Source organism: Cydia pomonella, chromosome 14, assembly GCF_033807575.1.
Source record: "Cydia pomonella isolate Wapato2018A chromosome 14, ilCydPomo1, whole genome shotgun sequence".
NCBI classification, from domain to species: domain Eukaryota; kingdom Metazoa; phylum Arthropoda; class Insecta; order Lepidoptera; family Tortricidae; genus Cydia; species Cydia pomonella.
Window position 1 is genome coordinate 17,737,671 of NC_084716.1, and position 19,811 is coordinate 17,757,481.

Below are 19,811 nucleotides of genomic sequence, written 5' to 3' on the forward strand. Positions count from 1 at the left end.
TTTCTGTCGTCCATCGTTTGCGCATTTTGGAAGCTTCCGAGGTGGGTACAAGCTCAATGTCGAGCATGACATCTCGTACAACACCATCGTGCGTGCTAACAGAAGATAAGGTGGTTGTTTTCTTTGACATGTATGAAGGTCGAGTTGATGGTATTGATGAGAACAGAGATTTATCGTCCTCTGAATAATTACTCGCAGCGTCATCTCCAATCCGTGGTCGGAGATTGTATTTACCTCGGTTTGCGGCTGTAGTAGATTTTTCGATGAAAGCCCGCCTGCTCAGCTTCTCATCGCCGCTGGTTCGCATGCTGTGGCACCCAGCAGCGGCTCCAGGTGCGCCCCGACGATCACCCTCGGGCAGCGGCCCGTCTGCGGCTGTAACAGATTGTTCGATGGGAGCCCGCCTGCTCAGCTCCGCATCGCCGTTGGATCGCATGCTGTGGCATCCAGCAACGGCTCCAGATGCGCCCCGACGATTGCCCTCGGGTAGCGGCCCCAGACGTAAACTTCTTGAGCGTAACTGCATCTTTAATCTATAGTAGGAAGAAAAGAGGAGAAAAGGAAGGAAGAAGAAGAAAGGATAGGATAGTTGGAATCTTAGTTTGGGAAGGGTAAGCCTAGTTTATATTGGCACATAAATTTGTATCTCCCTATAATTGGGGTATGGTCTAGGTGTTTCAACCTCGCGTCTATAGTATCACCAACCCGTAAGCCCGCCCACCACGACAAGGTGATTCCTTTGGGGGGTTATTATTATTATTATTATAATTTATATTGTTATTTAATATTATGAAATAAATAGATCTAAATCTAGTGAAAATACATGTTAATAATATTTCAATGAAAAAACCATTGTAAAACTTTTAGGTTATACCTATGTGAAATTTTGACAAAATCTGTCGTATTTGTTTACATTATTTGTCTTTTTTATTGAACTCCACTTTATTGTTACTTATAAACTTCGGAAAATATCATTAAAAGAGGACAATGGGGCTTAATTTATAATATTCTGATAAATGAAACGCGAAAATTGAATTCAAATAGCACTTTCTTACATGTATTGGTGTTAGTCTTTTAAAGAATAGAAAAGACAAATAAAAGTTAAAATAAGCTTTAATTCCAATACCAATTAAAAGAGTAAAATATCTTAATCTGAGAATGCGAACAAATACTGGTTGTAGTTTATGAATTGGCCTTTGTTTATGTACATTGCAGCGATCAGATAATCACTGAATACTCAATTATGTACATAATACTTTATCAAAACACAATTCAATAGCCTTACTAATGCTAATCCCATACAAAATGCATGAGTCTCTTTAATTGGCCTGCGCAAATTATACAGTCACGCCCGAAGCTGCTCGCGGTCAACATAACTAGCCTCTGATACAAAGCAAACATTAGCCCAGCCATGCATTATTGTCAAGCACTGAAACATAGGCACCCTGTATACACAGGTTGCCTACATAGTTCCTACAACCCTAAAGAAAAATCAAGCTTAAGTCTTTAGTATAAAGTTTCAATTCGCTAGGCGTGTTAAAGTTCCATATTGTGTTTACACACTAGGTGGTTTTGTATATGCATCGAGCTGGCAAGTCGGCACGCGCCGCTGATCTCGGCTGTGACAAAGATTGGAGCCACGGTTGGCTTTATTAATAACAGCACGTTTTCCGGGCATGTGAACCGACTGCAAAATGGCGTCGGGTTAATTAATGCTAGTTGATTATTAGCTAATTAAGATGATGTGAATTTTGGAGGAGAAAGTTGTGATCAGAAAATTCACAATACTTACGTTAAAAGAAAACGGTCCGATAAAGGGGCATTCCACAAGTATCCCTTATGAACATCACTTTTAACTTCCAAAGAGCCGATATTTGGTCTAATGATGCGTTTAGGTGGCTTAAACATTTTGCAGTGTCAAAAAAAACATGGCTGGCGGCCGGATTTGAACGTTAAGAAATGTCACCTTTGGCATAGATATATACGACCCATATCGTCGTATTTTAAAGTTCGAATCGGGCTGTTGCTAGGTTCCAGAAAAATAAAAAAGTAACCATCAGGGGCCCATTTCTCGAACGTTAATAGATAAAGATAGTTTATTATTTAAGTAGGCATATTACAATGCGCTTATGAACGTCAAACCATTACTGTCATTAGTCTAATATTATTAGTGTTTGCCATGGTACCCATACGATTTGACAGTTCATGGACCAATATTATTAGTCTAATACCGTTAGAGAAATGGGCCCCAGGTAGTGAAACATTGCTTAACACATTCAGTGCCAGCGCGAGCTACGCGCTACGAGCGTAGTCGATAACTTGGGAAAATCCGTGTAACGAAAAGCGGGTCGCTGAATAGTCGGCTAAATATGCTACGGCGTAGCAATTACGAGTTACGAGACTCGCTTCGATATCCGTGTAAGTGGGACAAGTGGGTCAAATACTTTAGCCGCTACCCCTACTTCAAACCACGTCTTTTATTTAGAATATGTTGTCTTTTAGAATATGTAAATTTGATGTAGGCAGGTAAATTGTGATTTTATTTTAAAAAAGGTTTGTGCAATAATGCCTAAGATCTGAGACTAATTAAAATCTTAAATCGTATTTTTCAAAATTAGAATGCGTCGGCAGGTAATGAGACGTCTAAAAACGGCACGCTTAAGTATACATATGTGGAAGTAAGTAGATATTATTATCGTATTCGTTGCACAATGGAGATCGTGGTTAAATCGGATTTCATATAATACATTTTTTTTATAATAACTGCCACCAAGCGTTGACAGTTAATTTAAAAAGCTCGTAACTTATGTGTTGCTTTACGTAGCGGGCCGAATTATTTTGTATGCTTAATATGATATTTTCATTGTTTCATTTCTAAGTAAAATTATTTAAATATACTTCTTAGGTCCTATACTCCTACCTTCGTTTAAATATTCGACCGTATTGCATTTACACACTGTCTATTATAATTATGGCATCTATTTCAGTTTAGTTAGTGTTACTTTTATTGCAAATAAATAAGTCAAATTATTATTTGAATGTCATAGCGTATTCTAAGAGTATTTATGTAAGTACTCAACCGGTTTTAAAATTCTTTAAAGTTCATTGTAACTATGTCCAGTACGTACATGGTAAAGCTAGGTGAAGCCACGAAGTTTAAAATAGCCCCACTTCCTGGTCGTTGCGACCCAGTGGGCTTCACGGTGGGGCGAGGGATGCTCGCTGATGTAATGTGCGATTTTACTGGCATGTGCAAATCCTAATACTGTGTCAGCCGTCATACACAGTACTTATTTAGGTCCTGTTTCACAATGTCCAAGTAAAGTCTTGAATAAGCTACTTGCCTCTTATCAGACGAATAAAGTCATTGTTGGCGTTTCACAATTCAAATTGGCTTAACTGGTAGACTAACTAAGTTTTGCAGGAAGTTTTATCTGGCAGTTAATTTATTTGTTAAGAGGCTGTCAATACCTAAAGCACGCACACTGTCTATTTGTATCGGAGTAAATGAGATAGCACTGTCGCATGTTACTGGGCCTGGGCAAGGGAATAATAAGAAAAATATTTAAATAAAAAAAAGTGGATTATTAGTGTAATATTTAACTCGACCACGGTTTAGATATAAATGTTTTGAAATTGTGATTTTAATTGCAGACCCATAAGTCAAAACAATTAAGACATAAAACCGTTTAATTGTGGTTTTAAGAGCAAGCTTTGCAATTATTTTCTATCGAGCCGATTTCGTTCAATCGTGTATCGAGTACGACCACGATCTTTGAAATATAGTTAATATGAACATATATTTTTCTTACTTGACTAAAACAAATAGTCTTTCTTAAAAAACTGTTTAAGTAACATCAATTTCAAGGACATTGGGTGTTGACAGCCTCTTAATTAGCTATCCAATAATTGGACATTGTGAAATAAATTTTACTTAGAAATACAATGAAAATATCTAAAGCAACACAAAGTAAGCAAGCAACACAAGCTACGTAAAGCAACACATTAGTTACGAGCTTTTTAAATTGATGTAGGGTCAGCATCAATAGTAGCGGATGAAACAATGCGCCAAAAGTATCTGATATTCCGGATAACTTTTCCAAATATTGAAAAATCTCTAAAATTTACTATCAAAAGTATATCTTTTAACGTCTTAATTGTTCTACATAGAGAACCACCACATTTTGTTGAGCTGTTACAGAATGGTAGATACTTTTGAAACCTTGTTTGATCCGCTACTTTTGATGCTGACTGTACAAGAGTAAAATGACAGCAGTTTGAGAAATATTTTTTACGTTTACCGTTTTCAAACTGATTTTTCTATTTCGCTTGCGGCATCTATTAAAAACAAAAAAAAATAATAAATATTATAGGACATTATTACACAAATTGACTAAGTCCCACAGTAAGCTCAATAAGGCTTGTGTTGAGGGTACTTAGACAACGATATATATAATATAAATATTTATAAATACTTAAATACAGACAAAACACCCATGACTCAGGAACAAATATCCATGCTCATCACACGAATAAATGCCCTTACCAGGATTTGAACCCGGGACCATTAGCTTCGTAGGCAGGGTCACTACCCACTAGGCCAAACAGGTCGTCAATCTATGCATGGTGGGATAAAAGTTTATTTATTTCTAACAAATATAGTTCCAAAAATCTAAGTATATTATGATTTTGCTTTGTGTACGCGACGAGATTGGTGTTCAAACTATCATTAAATCTAGTAATTAATTATTTTTGTTTTAAGGGGACACTAAAACTACCTCACAGCTAACAGCAGTTAAGGTGCAGTTAGTTCGTGTTCTTCTCTCACTCTCACTGAGCGCTAGTGTGAGAGAGATGGAAGTGCGCGGCCGGAGCGCGGATATCATGTTTTTTTAATTTTATTTTCGTGTGTGTTCTAAAAATAAAAAGGTAATCGCTGAGTTCCCTCAAGTATAATATTGATCTTTATTAGAAATAATATTCATGTTTATGTTTTCTGCAAAATTAATTATATTTGTTTACAGTACATATGGCATTACTTTACCACACTCGTACGATAATTAGCACAGTACGTAACTATGTCAAAAATTTAAAGGGCCATATGTACTGAAAACGTTGTATGATACATGTGCGAATAGGTAATTCGCTACTCGTGTCAACTTAAAACACTCCCTTCGGTCGTGTTTTAATTTATCGCTACTCGTTTCGAATTTCCTATTTTTCGCACTTGTATCGTAATGTACTATTAAAGTGCATTTTAGACATTTTTTTATGTATCGAAAATTCAGGATTCGAAACGCCCAAGTGCCAAGATAAAGCCCTCAAGATTACTAATTAAATGAATGGCGTTTATGTAATCCAAAAAAGGGCTTTTAGTAAATCGGTTTTCCGAATCTACTGCTCCTTAAAGGTAGTAAAATATTAATAAAAATACAATATAATCGACAGCCCTTTACGGGTCTAGACCGAGGCAGTCAGCTTTACAAAACGCTTTACGCCTATTAGGCCTATCCAGGTTTACACCCTTTGTTGCGTTCCGTACGATGGTTTGCATGCAGATTTTACCCTGCCCAGTTAATTTGGTGATGAGCTAGTTTACTAGCTATACGAACACACGGACAGCTTATCTACTTTAAATACTGATTAATATAGTAGAGCCTCGATAATCCGTACACAGGCTAATCCAAACGTAGCTATAACTTTGACCATTGCTGAAAAGTGTGTCATATTATATTAGACAGCTAGATAGATGGAGTGTTTTCAACTTCGCTTTTCCAAAAGTATCGGCCCGATTCGAAGAATGACGAAGACACGTTTAAGATCTTGGAAAGATCTTTGAAAGATCAATAACTAAAAGACATGTCAAAATTGGCTTGGCCCGAATCGAGCTGCTTCTGTCAATTATACGACATACAAATGATATCTAAATGAGAACTTATTCAAACCAGAACTTATCGTTATCGTATCTCATTCTTCGAATCGGGCCGTTAGACAGCTTGAAAGATGGAGTGTTTTCAACTTCGCTTTTTCAAAAGTATCGGCCCGATTCAAAGAATGATTTAGACGCATACGCATTTAAAATCTTGGAAAGATCTTTAAAATATAGATAACTAAACGACACGTCAAAATTGACGTTTATTTCGATTCCGCTGTGATCCCAATAAGATCTATCTACGATATTTCTAACGTCAAAGTGACATTGGTTGCCAGAATCGAGCTGCTTCGGTCAGTTATACGACATACAAACGATATCTAAATGAGAACTTATCTAAACCAGAACTTATTGTCATCGTATCTCATTCTTCGAATCGGACCGTATGTGTTGGAAAGACAACATTACGTACCGATTTGGAAAAAAAAGAACGAAAATTCGGTCATTTGTTGTTATAACCGAAGAAGTAACAGCTGGTGTTTCTTAGCAATTTCGAAGTCTCTTTATTCCGAACACACCGTGAGTCCGAACAGAGGTATGTTTTGTTTGAAGTTCGTATTATCTAAACGGATCGATTGACTCACCTAATCTGCTTTCGGACATATTCTTTCGATGTCCAGACCGTCGAACGCGTTCCTTTAACTTATTCTCAATACCTTCCAACCGAACTGTGTACGCGAAGAACAGATTTCTCGTAAGAGCATGCAAAAGTTATAATGAGAAGTACTCTGATATTGATATATTTAATTCTACCTTACCTAAGTTTGTTTTCTGCAATTAAGAACATAAATAAATATATAACGGTAATAATAAAAAAAGTTGTAAATATTAAATCTAATGATTTGTATTCTCTAAGATAATGAGCTGCATGTAAATTAAGTATAAGCAAGGTATTGCGTCTTTCTTTTCTGTTGTTAAAGTTTAATAATCTTACCTAAACCTACTTTACAAATTCATAGAAGTTAAACCAAATTGTATAAGTCTGGTTTGAGCAGCAAAGAATGTTATTATTCTATAAGTGGAAACTGTTATGGCTTGTGTGTACTCTATATTTGTTTAAACATATGTATTATTTTTCGCTGTTTGTTTCCCAATAATAAAAAATAAATAAATAAATAAATTATCGAGGCCTTACTTTATCTACCTCGAAAAGTGAACATAATGCGATAGGTGCCCCAGTTTTTTTAAATGTAATTTAATAATTTTTATCAAAAGCCTTAACTTTATAAATTACTATGCCTGGTCACGGTATCCATTGTGTTCTTATTTTATAATCAATTGTCTATATTTTTTTGGCCTAACTAAGCGAATGTCTCCATTTCAACTCGGATATTTCAGTGATCTCTGTATTTGGCAACGTCCATCTATTTTTTACCTCCTGTTTGGATGATGTCGTATGCCCACCTTGTGATAGGTCTGCCATGTTTCCTGGTTCCTGTTGGTCCTAGCCATGATCGTAATGTCCAGCGGTCATCAGTCAATCTGGCTATGTGGCCTGCCCAAAATTTCATAAACCAAACTTTAATTCTAAGTGAAAGATACCTAAAACGATTCGGAATGGCAAAAGGCAGTGGGCTCGAGTGAGGTTAGTTTGGCCGGGGTCAGGACAATTAGGTCAGCCGCTAAACAAATCTGCGTCTCTTGGGGCAGTCAAACAGTTTCAATAAAGCTCTTTAAGGCCTAATTTTCGTACTTTAGCCTTATATTATTATTTAAATTGTGTTTTTATTATTTTTCAAAGTGAGATTTTAATGTAAATTTAATATTAGATAGTAATTTTAAAATATTTGTACGTCATGTATTATGGTAAATTAAGGACTGGAAACAATATTATTTAACATCAATTTATACCCTTTTTTACATAAATAAACTATTCATTCATTCATTCATTGTAGGGTTTTTTTTTTTAATTTGACGACTTTTGACCTGTCTGGCCTAGTGGTCCCGGGTTCAAATCTTGGTAACGGCATTTATTCGTGTGATGCACTCTATGTATTTAAGTATTTATAAATATTTATACCGGATGTTTCCTGTAACACGAGCAAATAATTAAACCATATATTGTACTCCTAAAACGATATAACTTTTGATTAACAACTTTAAAAAATTATGAAATCTTAAGATTTTATCTTTTTCATACAAATTTAATATTATTTTCAATGTACGCTGACATCAGTGTGTTTGACGTTGCTTGTCACGCTTTAAACGTAATAAAATTCGCAATACATTGCGTCTTAGAATTAACTTCAATGTGTAATAAAAATTAAAACATAGGTAAATTATTATTAAAAGTTGTTGAACAAATGTTGGTGAGTTTGAGGAGTACCTACAGCCTACAGTTTAATTTATTGCTCCTGTTACAGGAAACACCCGGTATATTATATATGTATAACGTTGATTAGGCACCCTGAACACAAGCCTTATTGAGCTTACTGTAGGATTTAGTGTAATAATATCCTATTTTATTTTAAGGCGAGTCTTATAAAATGGATCCAAATCGTTAACTTTTGTAATGTCCACAGGAAAGATGCCAATTTTCCGAAACTTTTTTGAGTGTAAGCCCAATAAGGCTCGTGTTTACTTAGCAATGAGCCAAAGAGACTTAAATATTGCAAAATTCGAATGAAATTTAATGTTCTCTGTATTTTTTTCTGCATGTCGGCAATAAGTCGAACCTTCTTACAATTAGTTTTTTATTTCTAACACTTGAAATAAACGCCATTGAGTGACGTAAATGTTAAATGAAACAGTCGTCAACAGGTAAGAACAATAAATAGGTAATCATTCCTAATCTGAACGGGAAGTTTCTAAATGGAAACTTGCATGAAAGTTTCCAGATATTTCGGGAATTTGAGAATCTTATGCAACTTGCACATTGCTAGGGGTGCTTAATGACGATATACGTATATATATACGCTACGGAGTCCGTTAAATCTGTCTCTTTTTATAGGTATTAATTATAATATATCCTGAATTTTAAAAGTTATCAATACCTAACGAATTGGATATTTTATTAGTTTACGTTCTATTCCTAGTTCATGAAATGCGGACTGCAATTAGGAGATGAGCACACGTCGGTGGCATCTTACAATCAGCGCCATACGTGAATGCAATCAGTGCATGTGTTTATGCAGTGAGGTTGTTGCATTCGTGCACTGCAGGGCTGGCACGATCGGAGATTTTCAATAAAACGGTATGAAATTATTTTGCGTATAAAATAATGATTAAATTTGTAGGTACATTGGAAAACATAAAATACTAATAATATAGTAATAACGAAAATAAAATATTAACGGATGTGTTTACGTAAGTGTTAAAACTCTATCCGTTATCTACTCGCATACAGCCAAAGTGTAGAGGAATTGCAGTGCTTACATTTTTACAGTAAAGACATCTTATAAAGTGATAAGTTCGCCTTTGTACTTCTTACTAATTGTATGTTATTTTGTAGTTCGCAGTGCCTTGGTAGTAATACTGTAATGCTTAGCTAACTTGAATAATAAGATAAAATACTTGATACTTATTCAAAAATTGTTAAAAACGTAGAACGTGTTTTACATTGTGCTTTTCACTGAGTGTTTTGTAAATCCGATTTCTCAAATTCTGTGTAACCTCTTACTATTTCGCTGAACCTAAACGAAGATAAGTACTTTTCGTGCTTCTATATAAAGATATGTTTGACAAAAATGGAAACTATAGGTCTAGATTAAGAGAAGAAACTGTAACAATATTTTTTGTATGACCGTTTGTTTCATATTTAAATTAATAAATAAAATAAATGTAATAAATAAAATGTTGCTTTTATTATGTCTTTTTATTCAATAAACAGTTTACTTATAAAAAAAATAACACTTATAAATAACTACGCGATTCATACTACAATTTATGTAGGTATTTATGTAAGTTTAAGATTTATACTGTTTCAGTCACTCACCACTCAAACCACTTTATTCTGCAATCTAGATTGATTGGCGATATTTCTACCATTTTTTTTATTATGTTGTAATGCAATTTGAACTGTAATACATATTATTAAATAAAGAACTAATATTTTTAACGATATGGATACCGAAATTAAAAAAAAAAAAAAAATCTATTACTATTCATATTCCATCGTAATCGCCAACTACCTAAGAAATATAAAAAAAAAACAGTATAGACATATTATTAAGAGACTTGCCTTATCAAAATTGTTAAATTTGTTAGTTATATTCCATCGTCATCGCCAACCCTACCCCATCTACGTAGCGAAGTCATTAGCAGTAATGGTTGATCCACTGCACCGCCAGATTTGCTGCTGGCCTGCATGCTACATGTATACATGCAAATGCAGATTAGGCTTTATAAGAGCTGGAGTGGTTTGGGGGCCTTTAAAGCGGCCAGCGTAGACTAAAGGTAATATAGATCGTGCCATTCACGAAGACGTGTGCCTTGACTCGTAATGCCATGTTATTAAAGGTTACATTTGACAAATCTGCGCGTCGTCGTGGATGACACATATAAATCAATCAATCAATGCGTCGTGGGTGCATACATTTTGTCAAATTCATATATGTACTCGTGTACACTATGGCACAGTACAGTATGGTACTATATCTACGGTTAAGTACAAGTAATTGAAATCAAAAGTAAATAAGTATTTCAGACTTTAATATAGGTACTTAATCTCTATCTATGTCGATTTTAAATTCGGATAGATTTTTTTTTCTTTTTAAACTTACAAAGTATTTTTAAGTCCATCCATGAATTCAATTCAATTTATGGTTGGTGGTCAATGAATTTAATGATATGAATGAATTAGGTAATATTAAGTAAGTAAGTAAATATTCTTTATTGTGCACCATACAGTTAAAAAGGAAATGAAAAAACACGTAAAAGTTAGGTAACAACAGGCGGTCTATATTAGTATGTATGTTTATTACAAAAACACAACTCTTGTGTTTTTCAATACTTTTTGTATTGAAATGTCAGGCCCCTGTTTCAACACTGTGACAAATGTCACTTTACGTACAGTGCTTGTCCAAAAAGTAAATGTGCATTGACGATACGTACTGTCTTTACATATTGACTCGGATATGTAACTACAATTGTCAGTCTCAGTTGTCAATTGTCATGTAGTTGTGGTGAAATAGGCGCCAGATTTTCAAATAAAGTGAACATTTCCAAGCATATTGAAAAAAGTTACATACTGTAGGTAAAATTCTAAAACTTACCCGACCCAAAACTTTAAAAAATCAATATTTTCTCGCAAAAAGGTTCTTCATGCCCCAAACATCCGCGAAGAGGGTTCAGATCTCCATACGGCCCCTAACTGCGGTCATAACCGTATTTTACTCTGCGTCATAAAAACTAAGAACGCCGCAAAAGTATTATAATAAGATATTCTTTTATAGTCGGGCTTTGGGGGCGGCGTTTAAATTCATAAAAGGTTTTGTGTTATTGTACAAAATTATTAACGAGCTTGCAGTCTTCGTGTGTTTATTTTTTTTTCTAGAATTTGAAAAATAATGTTAGCTCAGTAAACTGGCATTTTAAAAAAAGCTATAAAAAACGATTGGATTTGTAAAATTACCGTTCACATACCTACTAGTACTTGTATTCATTATTGTAATAATTCGTAAGTTTTCGTCTTTATTCCGATGCACGCATGAAATCTGCGATAGATATATATTAGTTTGTTCGTCACGCAAGGTAAATAGGTGCATTTAAAATATACATTATGCAAAAAAAAAAACTGTTTATTTCATACCAAAAAACATGCATTTTCCTAACTTAACTACTAATCTTAAATTAAAATGATTTTTTGAGTTAAGGAGTCTAGGCGTGTAGAATTAATTATACAGCACACTTCATCTTTATATAAATTTGCATTATTTTCGCATTTTAAGCATGTGTTTCTTTATCATAGATCTAACTTGCCCACATGTTCGACCTTCTAATGAGCTTACTAATTCATATGGAAATCTATTCAATATAAGCGGTACAATGCATTTCCATACTCTTCGACCATATTCATTGTTTGTTTTTCGGACCTCAAACGTTGGAATGTTATCTAGGTTACGTAACCGTAAGGGTCGTGTTTTTTTGTTTAAGTAAATGTAAAGGTCTCAAGAAGTACTTGATAGACGTACAAAAATGAGAAAGTGCAGTCGGCAATAAAAGTGTGTGTCAAAAATATTTTTGACGGGTACTTATTTAATCCGCTACTTTTGATGCTGACTGTACACAATGCAACAACTACTAACAAGTGCAATTAGTCAGTAATTCTTAAACTAAAATAGGAGTTTGCATGTCATAATTTGTTACATTTACACATTGTACGAGTTTAACATCAGTTGAATTTCGTGGTATTTCGAGCCGGTTTCAGTTAAATAATTGGTGATTTGGTATAGGCAATTTCAAGAAGTCAATTACGTTTTACTTCAAATACTCTAATCAACTGAAATTGGCTATACCGATTGCCTACTTTAACTCAACTAATGCTTGATCAAAATGCTTCGTAGCAATTAAAATATTCGTAGCAATAATGTATTGTAATAGTTAGTTAGAACATAGGCCAACTGTTGAAATGTATACTGTAAATACAATGTTATATTAATGTACTTAAAATATTATCGTATCTTCTCTTACCAATGTATACCTAATCCTAATAGATGTATCATATGAAAATATGTATTTTTAAGTGTTATATGTATTCATGTAGCCAAATAATTTTGTCTACAACCGCAACTTTGGTTATTTAGTTTGCGTATATTTTTTGTTACGTATTTAGAGTTTAAAGTTATCGGTAAGCAATAAAATCCATTTTAGAACTATCCACCCCAGCATTCACTCCCTCGATGCAAGCCGACCGTAAGGAATGCGAGACGGATTTCTTGCAATGCTCCCGCAAATTTATGGCGATTTTTATATTTGTATGCAGATTTTTCGACATGTGTTGTGAAATTCGTAAAATCGAGGTTCGTAAATTCTACAATAAGTAAAGCATTGTAAAACATGTAGGTGCAACGTATATTTTTCTTCACCCGAAAGAGTGAAGCGTATTACTGAGCCAGACAGAACCCTTTTGTTTTGCTGCAACGCACACAGCACACATTACCTTTTATTGATGCTTTTTGTTATTTATTTAATTTTTATTTTGCTGTTGCTATTTTTTGTATTATTTTTTGTTTAGTTGTGTGTATTGTGGCAAGCGAATAAATGGTTTATCTATCTATCTTTTTATGTTTGTAAAAAATGTTTCGTATAATCTGGCAGCACCTCATCATAATGCCTATCGACAATAGTAGATTGTTAACCAGGGGATTAAAAACCAACCATTTCTGTCGAGGTACACTGAAATGGTGCCCTTAACCCGAGTTAAACACTTCATTTCGAATGCGATGAAAGTTAAATGCATTTGTTTAAAAAAAAACATGACTAAGTACATACAAGATACAAGATACAAGAAATTTATTGGTTAAATTCAATGTTTTACAGGTCATTTTGAGTTAGGTACATATTCAACTAATACTAGTAGGTACACAGCATTTTTTGGATAAATGTCACTTATTATAAAATAAAAATATGTTTAAAGCAGAACAAATACATAATCAGTATTTAATAGGTCGCATATGTCTTTCAATTCATCATGTTATTTATAAGGTAAACAATTAAAAACGTGTTTATATATAATTTAACTACTTAGGGTTAGTACACGATTCAACAAATTCGTCGACGCTGTAGCATGCTAAGTCAGTTAACATTGCTTTAAGATTTTGGTCAAACTTTTTATTCATTTTTGCTAGTTTTATTTCCTCAGGTAGCAAGTTAAACAATTTTACGCCTAAGATCCCAAGTGACTTTCGGGCCCTTGCGAGCCTGCACCGCGGGACGATTAACCGGTTAATTCTACGGGCCTGCGAATGGGTAGCGTATTGATCCACGTTAGCTCTAACATACTTACATGCGCTTAATATGTAAACACTCGGAAGAGTGAGAATCTTATACTCTTTAAATAAACTTTTTGCGGGATGATCATATGACTTTCCGCTGATAATACGAACAGCACGTTTTTGTAATTTGAAAGGCCTTTCGCGGTCAGCCGCCGTCGCCCACAGGTCAGCACCCATAATAAGAAGCGAATGAAAATACCCATAGTACGCTTTTATCACATTTTCATGAGACAAGGTCGGTGCTATTCTGGAAAGCGCATAGCATGCGGAAGACAGTTTGTCGCACAAGCAGTCGATGTGAGGGGACCACGTGAGACCGGAATCTAGGATGAAGCCTAGGTATTTTACCTCTTTAGCTTGTGGTACTTCGACGTCATTTAGCTTTATAAGTAGTTTGTTGTTAATGTTATGTCTAAGCTGGAAATATAAAATATTGGTTTTTTCTAGATTTAATAGCATACCGTTTGCAGCAAACCATTGAGATATTAGTTGCATAGCAATTTCGACCTTAGAATTTAAAATTTGAAGGTTGTCAGCGCTCACCAGAATGCACATATAAACATTCATAGAATTTCTTGAGGGTACTTTTAATTTACATTTATGGAATGGGGTGTTTAATATCAGAATGTATAACAAATCCATTTAATCACCAACCAAATATCGATTCCTTGTCGACAAAGAAAAAAGAAAAACATCGTACTTGGAAAGTAAAATACATGTGGTTTAAAAAAACACGGCTAAGTATAAACTTCAGTAGTACCTATTGAAGTTACTTTCAATTATCAATTTAGGTAATAATATCGTTATTTATGGAATGCGGAGTTATTTATCCGAATGGAACTTCTACAACGAATCTATTTAATTTATAACCAAAATTTTAATTGCTTATCGTGAAAAATAAAAACAGTAAAATACGTATTTAGAAAGTATAGCAGAAACGTATCAGTTTCTGCACAGTTTTTAGAGTAACAACGACCCACTTTAACGCATAAGAAATGAACAAAAATATAAACCTACATGTTTATTTCATAAGTATGATGTGATATGTGTCAACCAAGGAAAAATTTGACCTACATTAGATCAAAGTAAAATTTTATTTTAGTCCTAGGGAATAGCAGCGTAAAATATAAAAAGTATCTGTTTACATAATTTCTTCAACATAGAAATAGAAATAATTAGATAAAATATTATGTATGACTGAAATAAAGCAAGACGTTTGAAGAGTAAGAGTAATACTTTGAATTTCTGTACTAAATTAAATAAATATGTCTTATTTCAGTTTTGGAATACAATTACAGAAATTTCTAACGATCTTACCCTTCAGAGACATGTAGGTTCGTTAACTAGACCCATCGAGCCGCACCAATAACGCAAATAACTGCCAAGTCTGACTTTCCACATATTTCTTCAATTTGTTCCTCCCGCCGTCATAAATATCCATCTCATTTACATACAAACACTTTATATATCCTTATATACCCTGACATTGTCATCTTACATAATCTGGCAACTATCTTTAAGAAAAGCTAGCTAGCTCTCTATCTAATTCTTGCCCCATCCTTTTCTGACTTGCGGCTCAAACCAACCAAGCGAGCCGATGGGCGGAGTCGAAAACGCGGCCATTTTACGTAGACCCTTGAAAATCCCTGGATCCGCTCGATTTCTTCGTGTTTTGTATAGGAAAAGCGGGCGGCTGGAGACCAGACATGGCTGAATGGACTATATATCGCCTGAGTGCACATTGGCTGATTTAAACCACGCCCATTTAGAAAATGCATTCCCGAGATTGCTATGCAGATGGCAGTCGAAAGTACGCTGGATTTCTCAAGGCTCTCGAGGAGTTTTTAGGTTAATCGCAATGTCTAAGAGTATGGTAATGGACGAGGTTTGCACTTTACTGATGGATCCGTTTTAATTCTTTAGCCTGTCTATAACTTTCAATGGGAAACATATCGTAATATATCCAACAATAAAACAATATGCAACTTTAACAAATCGTTAATAGTTATTTGTTTAACAAGGGGGCAAAGTTCTTGTTTAACCTCTCATGCTAATATTGATACCCGAGCAAGCGGAAGATTCCAAAATGCAAGTGGAACCTTGAGCGTTGCGAGGGCTTCAAGGCACGAGGGTTAAACAAACTTTGCCTCCGTGTGAAACACAAAATTTTCACCACATCAACGGGAGGAAAATACTAACTATGAAATACCACAAAAAACAAAGCAAATCAAATTCAAATGAACGTAAGTAATAAGAAATTTATTATTAAAAATCATCATTTAAAAGTAAATTCTACCAGCTAACATAAGGAAACAGCTCAAACTTTGCATCTGATTACTTTGCCCCACGTGTGGATAAAATGCAACTTTCTCATTCGTTTCTGAATAATCAAGAGGGCCTTTAACCAGTTGGTGTGCTGAAAAAAACATTTAATTGATCAGGCTATATTCAAAAGGCCCTTCCACACACATATTATAAGATCCAAACATTTAATTAAGTGGTACTAACACTAACCCGACCCGGGACCCGGGTACCTCCTTAAACTACGTCCAAAAGAGAGGCATGGGCATTGTGAATGTCATTTCGCTTTGTGTGGTAGCACAGCACAGCGGATTTCATTCCAGATCTAGAGCAGAGCGCAACTAGGGAAGTACCTCCACCTTACAGAAAACCGCAGCCAAATAACACTAGACCCTACTCATAGTGTTGTGTTCCTGCCGGTGAGTAAGTTGCCAGAGCTCAACGAGGGGGGAAGGGGGGGGGGGGGGGGTAAGGGTCGGCAACGCGCATGTAACTCCGGGCCGCATGCTTGTTTGCCACCGACGTAGTATAAAAATAATCGGACAGACAGACGGACATGTCGAATCTATAAGGGTTCCGTTTTTTTGCCATTTGGCTACGGAACCCTAAAAAAAGCAACGAATGTCACTTTGACGTTAGAAATATCGTAGAAAGATCTTATTGGGATCACAGCGGAATCGAAATAAACGTCAATTTTGACATGTCGTTTAGTTATCGATCTTTTAAAGATCTTAAACGTGTCTTAATCATTCTTCGAATAGGGCCGGTCATCACCTTAACACTGCCGTGTCACATCACTAGTGGCATGGCGGCCATCGTGTGAGACATCGGGTTTTAGCGCGAACGGGCTGACGTATCTAAGACGTGTATTCGTCTTTTGTGATACTCTAATATAAATGGTGCTCTGGTGTTTTTACTCTAACATTACTTACTATAGGTATACTTATCTTTCAGCCTAAAAAAAAAAAGCCAGCTTGTCAATTAATAAGATTAAAATTTCCAATGTTAAAACAAAAACAACACTGCCCTAACTGAAATATTACAGAGTTATGCATGTTGAGGCTTACTGGCGTGTGTAACGAAGTGCATTCGCAAATCGCATGTGCGCGGCGACGCGTGTGCATCGTCGGGATTATGTGCTGCACTAATATGGACACATTGGGGAAGACTGGTCATGTTTGAAGTGTTCATACTTCTACTATAACAGAGAAATAGGTACTGTTTGAACATATAAACTAAACAGGTTTTAAACGCAATGTCATTAGCTAGAAGCTATTTTGTTTTGTCTGTCTTTTTAGGGTTCCGTACCCAAAGGGTAAAACGGGACCCTATTACTAAGACTCCTCTGTCCGCCCGTCCGTCCGTCCGTCCGTCTGTCACCAGGCTGTATCTCATGAACCGTGATAGCTAGACAGTTGAAATTTTCACAGATGATGTATTACTGTTGCCGCTATAACAACCAATACTAAAAAGTACGGTCGGTGGTCGAGTCCGACTCGCACTTGTCCGGATTTTTTTATTTTGTCAATTTTCAAACAAGTATCGTTTTGTTGTCTGCGACGAATAATGTTATAAACTATTCAATCCTAGTAGAATTCCACTCCGGACCCAATTAGGTTGTGGGCCCGGCTAAGCTTATAGTGCTCACTACATACAAGAGTTTCCTTACTTAAGAATAAAAAGTTATATGGGAGGTATGGTAAAACGTATTAATAAGTTTGAAACTCGAATAAACTGAAATCCTATTACAAACAAGTTTTCGCAAGCTCCTTAAAACTTATTATATAGTATATGGGTTTTTATATAATTGTGTTATTAAAAGTGAGCATTCTAAGCTTACTTATTTCTCTATAGGTAGACGTCCAAATGCTCACTGTCATGTCAACTTTACACTTAAGAATAGAATAGAATAGAATAGAATAGAATAGAATAGAATAGAATAGAATAGAATAGAATAGAATAGAATAGAATAGAATAGAATAGAATAGAATAGAATAGAATAGAATAGAATAGAATAGAATAGAATAGAATAGAATAGAATAAAACTTTATTTTTTATAATTAAAGTTACAGAGTTATGGCCTGCCAAGCGCAAGCAGTATTATTTTACATACAATGTCTTAGGTACGTCATTAATAACAGAGATGACAGACGGGTGTCAACTATAAGGTATTAGCATGTGGAGTCGAATATTGGGACGTTTTCCTTAATAGTACTTTAATTTCGGAGAGCCTATAGTCTATTTTTTTATCCCGTATACTAAAATGACATTTCATGTGTTACTAGTTTTTTACGTCTTATAAATAGTGATGTGCTACAACCGGTACTAACCGAAAATAAACTATTGGGAATTACTTATATAGGCATGTAACACCATTTTGAGGCATTTAGAAAGTTTGTATCCAGGTCTATACACAATATTTCTAATATTTAAAAGAGATTTTATTGTAAGATTAACAGTCACCTCGAAGCTCATAATGCTATTATTAAATGTTTGAGCGGATTAGTAGTGAGTAGATTTTATTTATTGTTTACTTCCTATCATGTAGGGAGTAGATTTCATTCATTGTTTATTTTGAATCTAAAATTAATTTAATATTTATCGGTTATTCACAAACCGAAATCAAAGATCAGCACTATTTGTTTTAAGCTGGTCACATTATTTCTACGTTTGACATTTGTGGTTGTCATTTTAGTCTACGCAATAAAAAAACAGACTTTAGTACTCTTTTTTGACTGAGAGTGCTGTGACCCTTTTCGCGTGAAATGACTAAGTATACTTTTATCTTATTTAAAACGTGACGTCCAAAGAATAAAACTAAGAAATGCTAATGATCTGATTCTTCGTCCACCACGTACAAACTATGGCAAAAAAAGTATACTTTATGAAGGTGCAGATTTATATAATAAATTACCGAAAGACATAAAATACGCCAAGTCCTTTGTTACATTTAAAAGATTACTGAAACATCATATCACTAATAAATAGCTCCCCATATTCATTTCAATATTATATATATATATATAGACATAACTAATATTTATAATTGCTTCTTAAACTTAATAAATAAATATTATAGGGACATTCTTACACAAATTGACTAAGTCCAATATTACGCAAAAATACCAAAAATTTAAGAAAATAAATATTATCATTTATCGGAACATTAAAGCCAAACTAGAGAAAGCGCTTTGTCACCTCCACGCTCTTTATATCCGTGTAAATACGTAGTAGCCTTATCTTATCTCTGTTACTATGAGGCAGCCGGTCCGGGCCGTAGCAACTACGCTCGCACTCTATTGCAAATTGTTTCGATTTGTTATTTCACTTACCCACCAAAAATGTTTTTATTTTATTTTATTGTGTTTAGTTTAACTTTTAAATTTTTAGTTGAAGTCATACATGTACCTACGTTTTTTGTTATAAGTGTGCGCTCACCGCTAAAATGTGTTTTTGCATGAAAAAAAAAGAAAAATTCTCATGTAAGTGAATATTTTGTATTCTTATGAGAAATAAAGATCTTTAAACCTAAAATCCAGTATTAAAGAAAAGAAAAACTTTCCAATTGCGTGTAATCCAAGCGCTTGCCTTATGTTTCCTTTTTATGTAAAACATAGCTGAAAAGGAAAAATATGGCAAATACA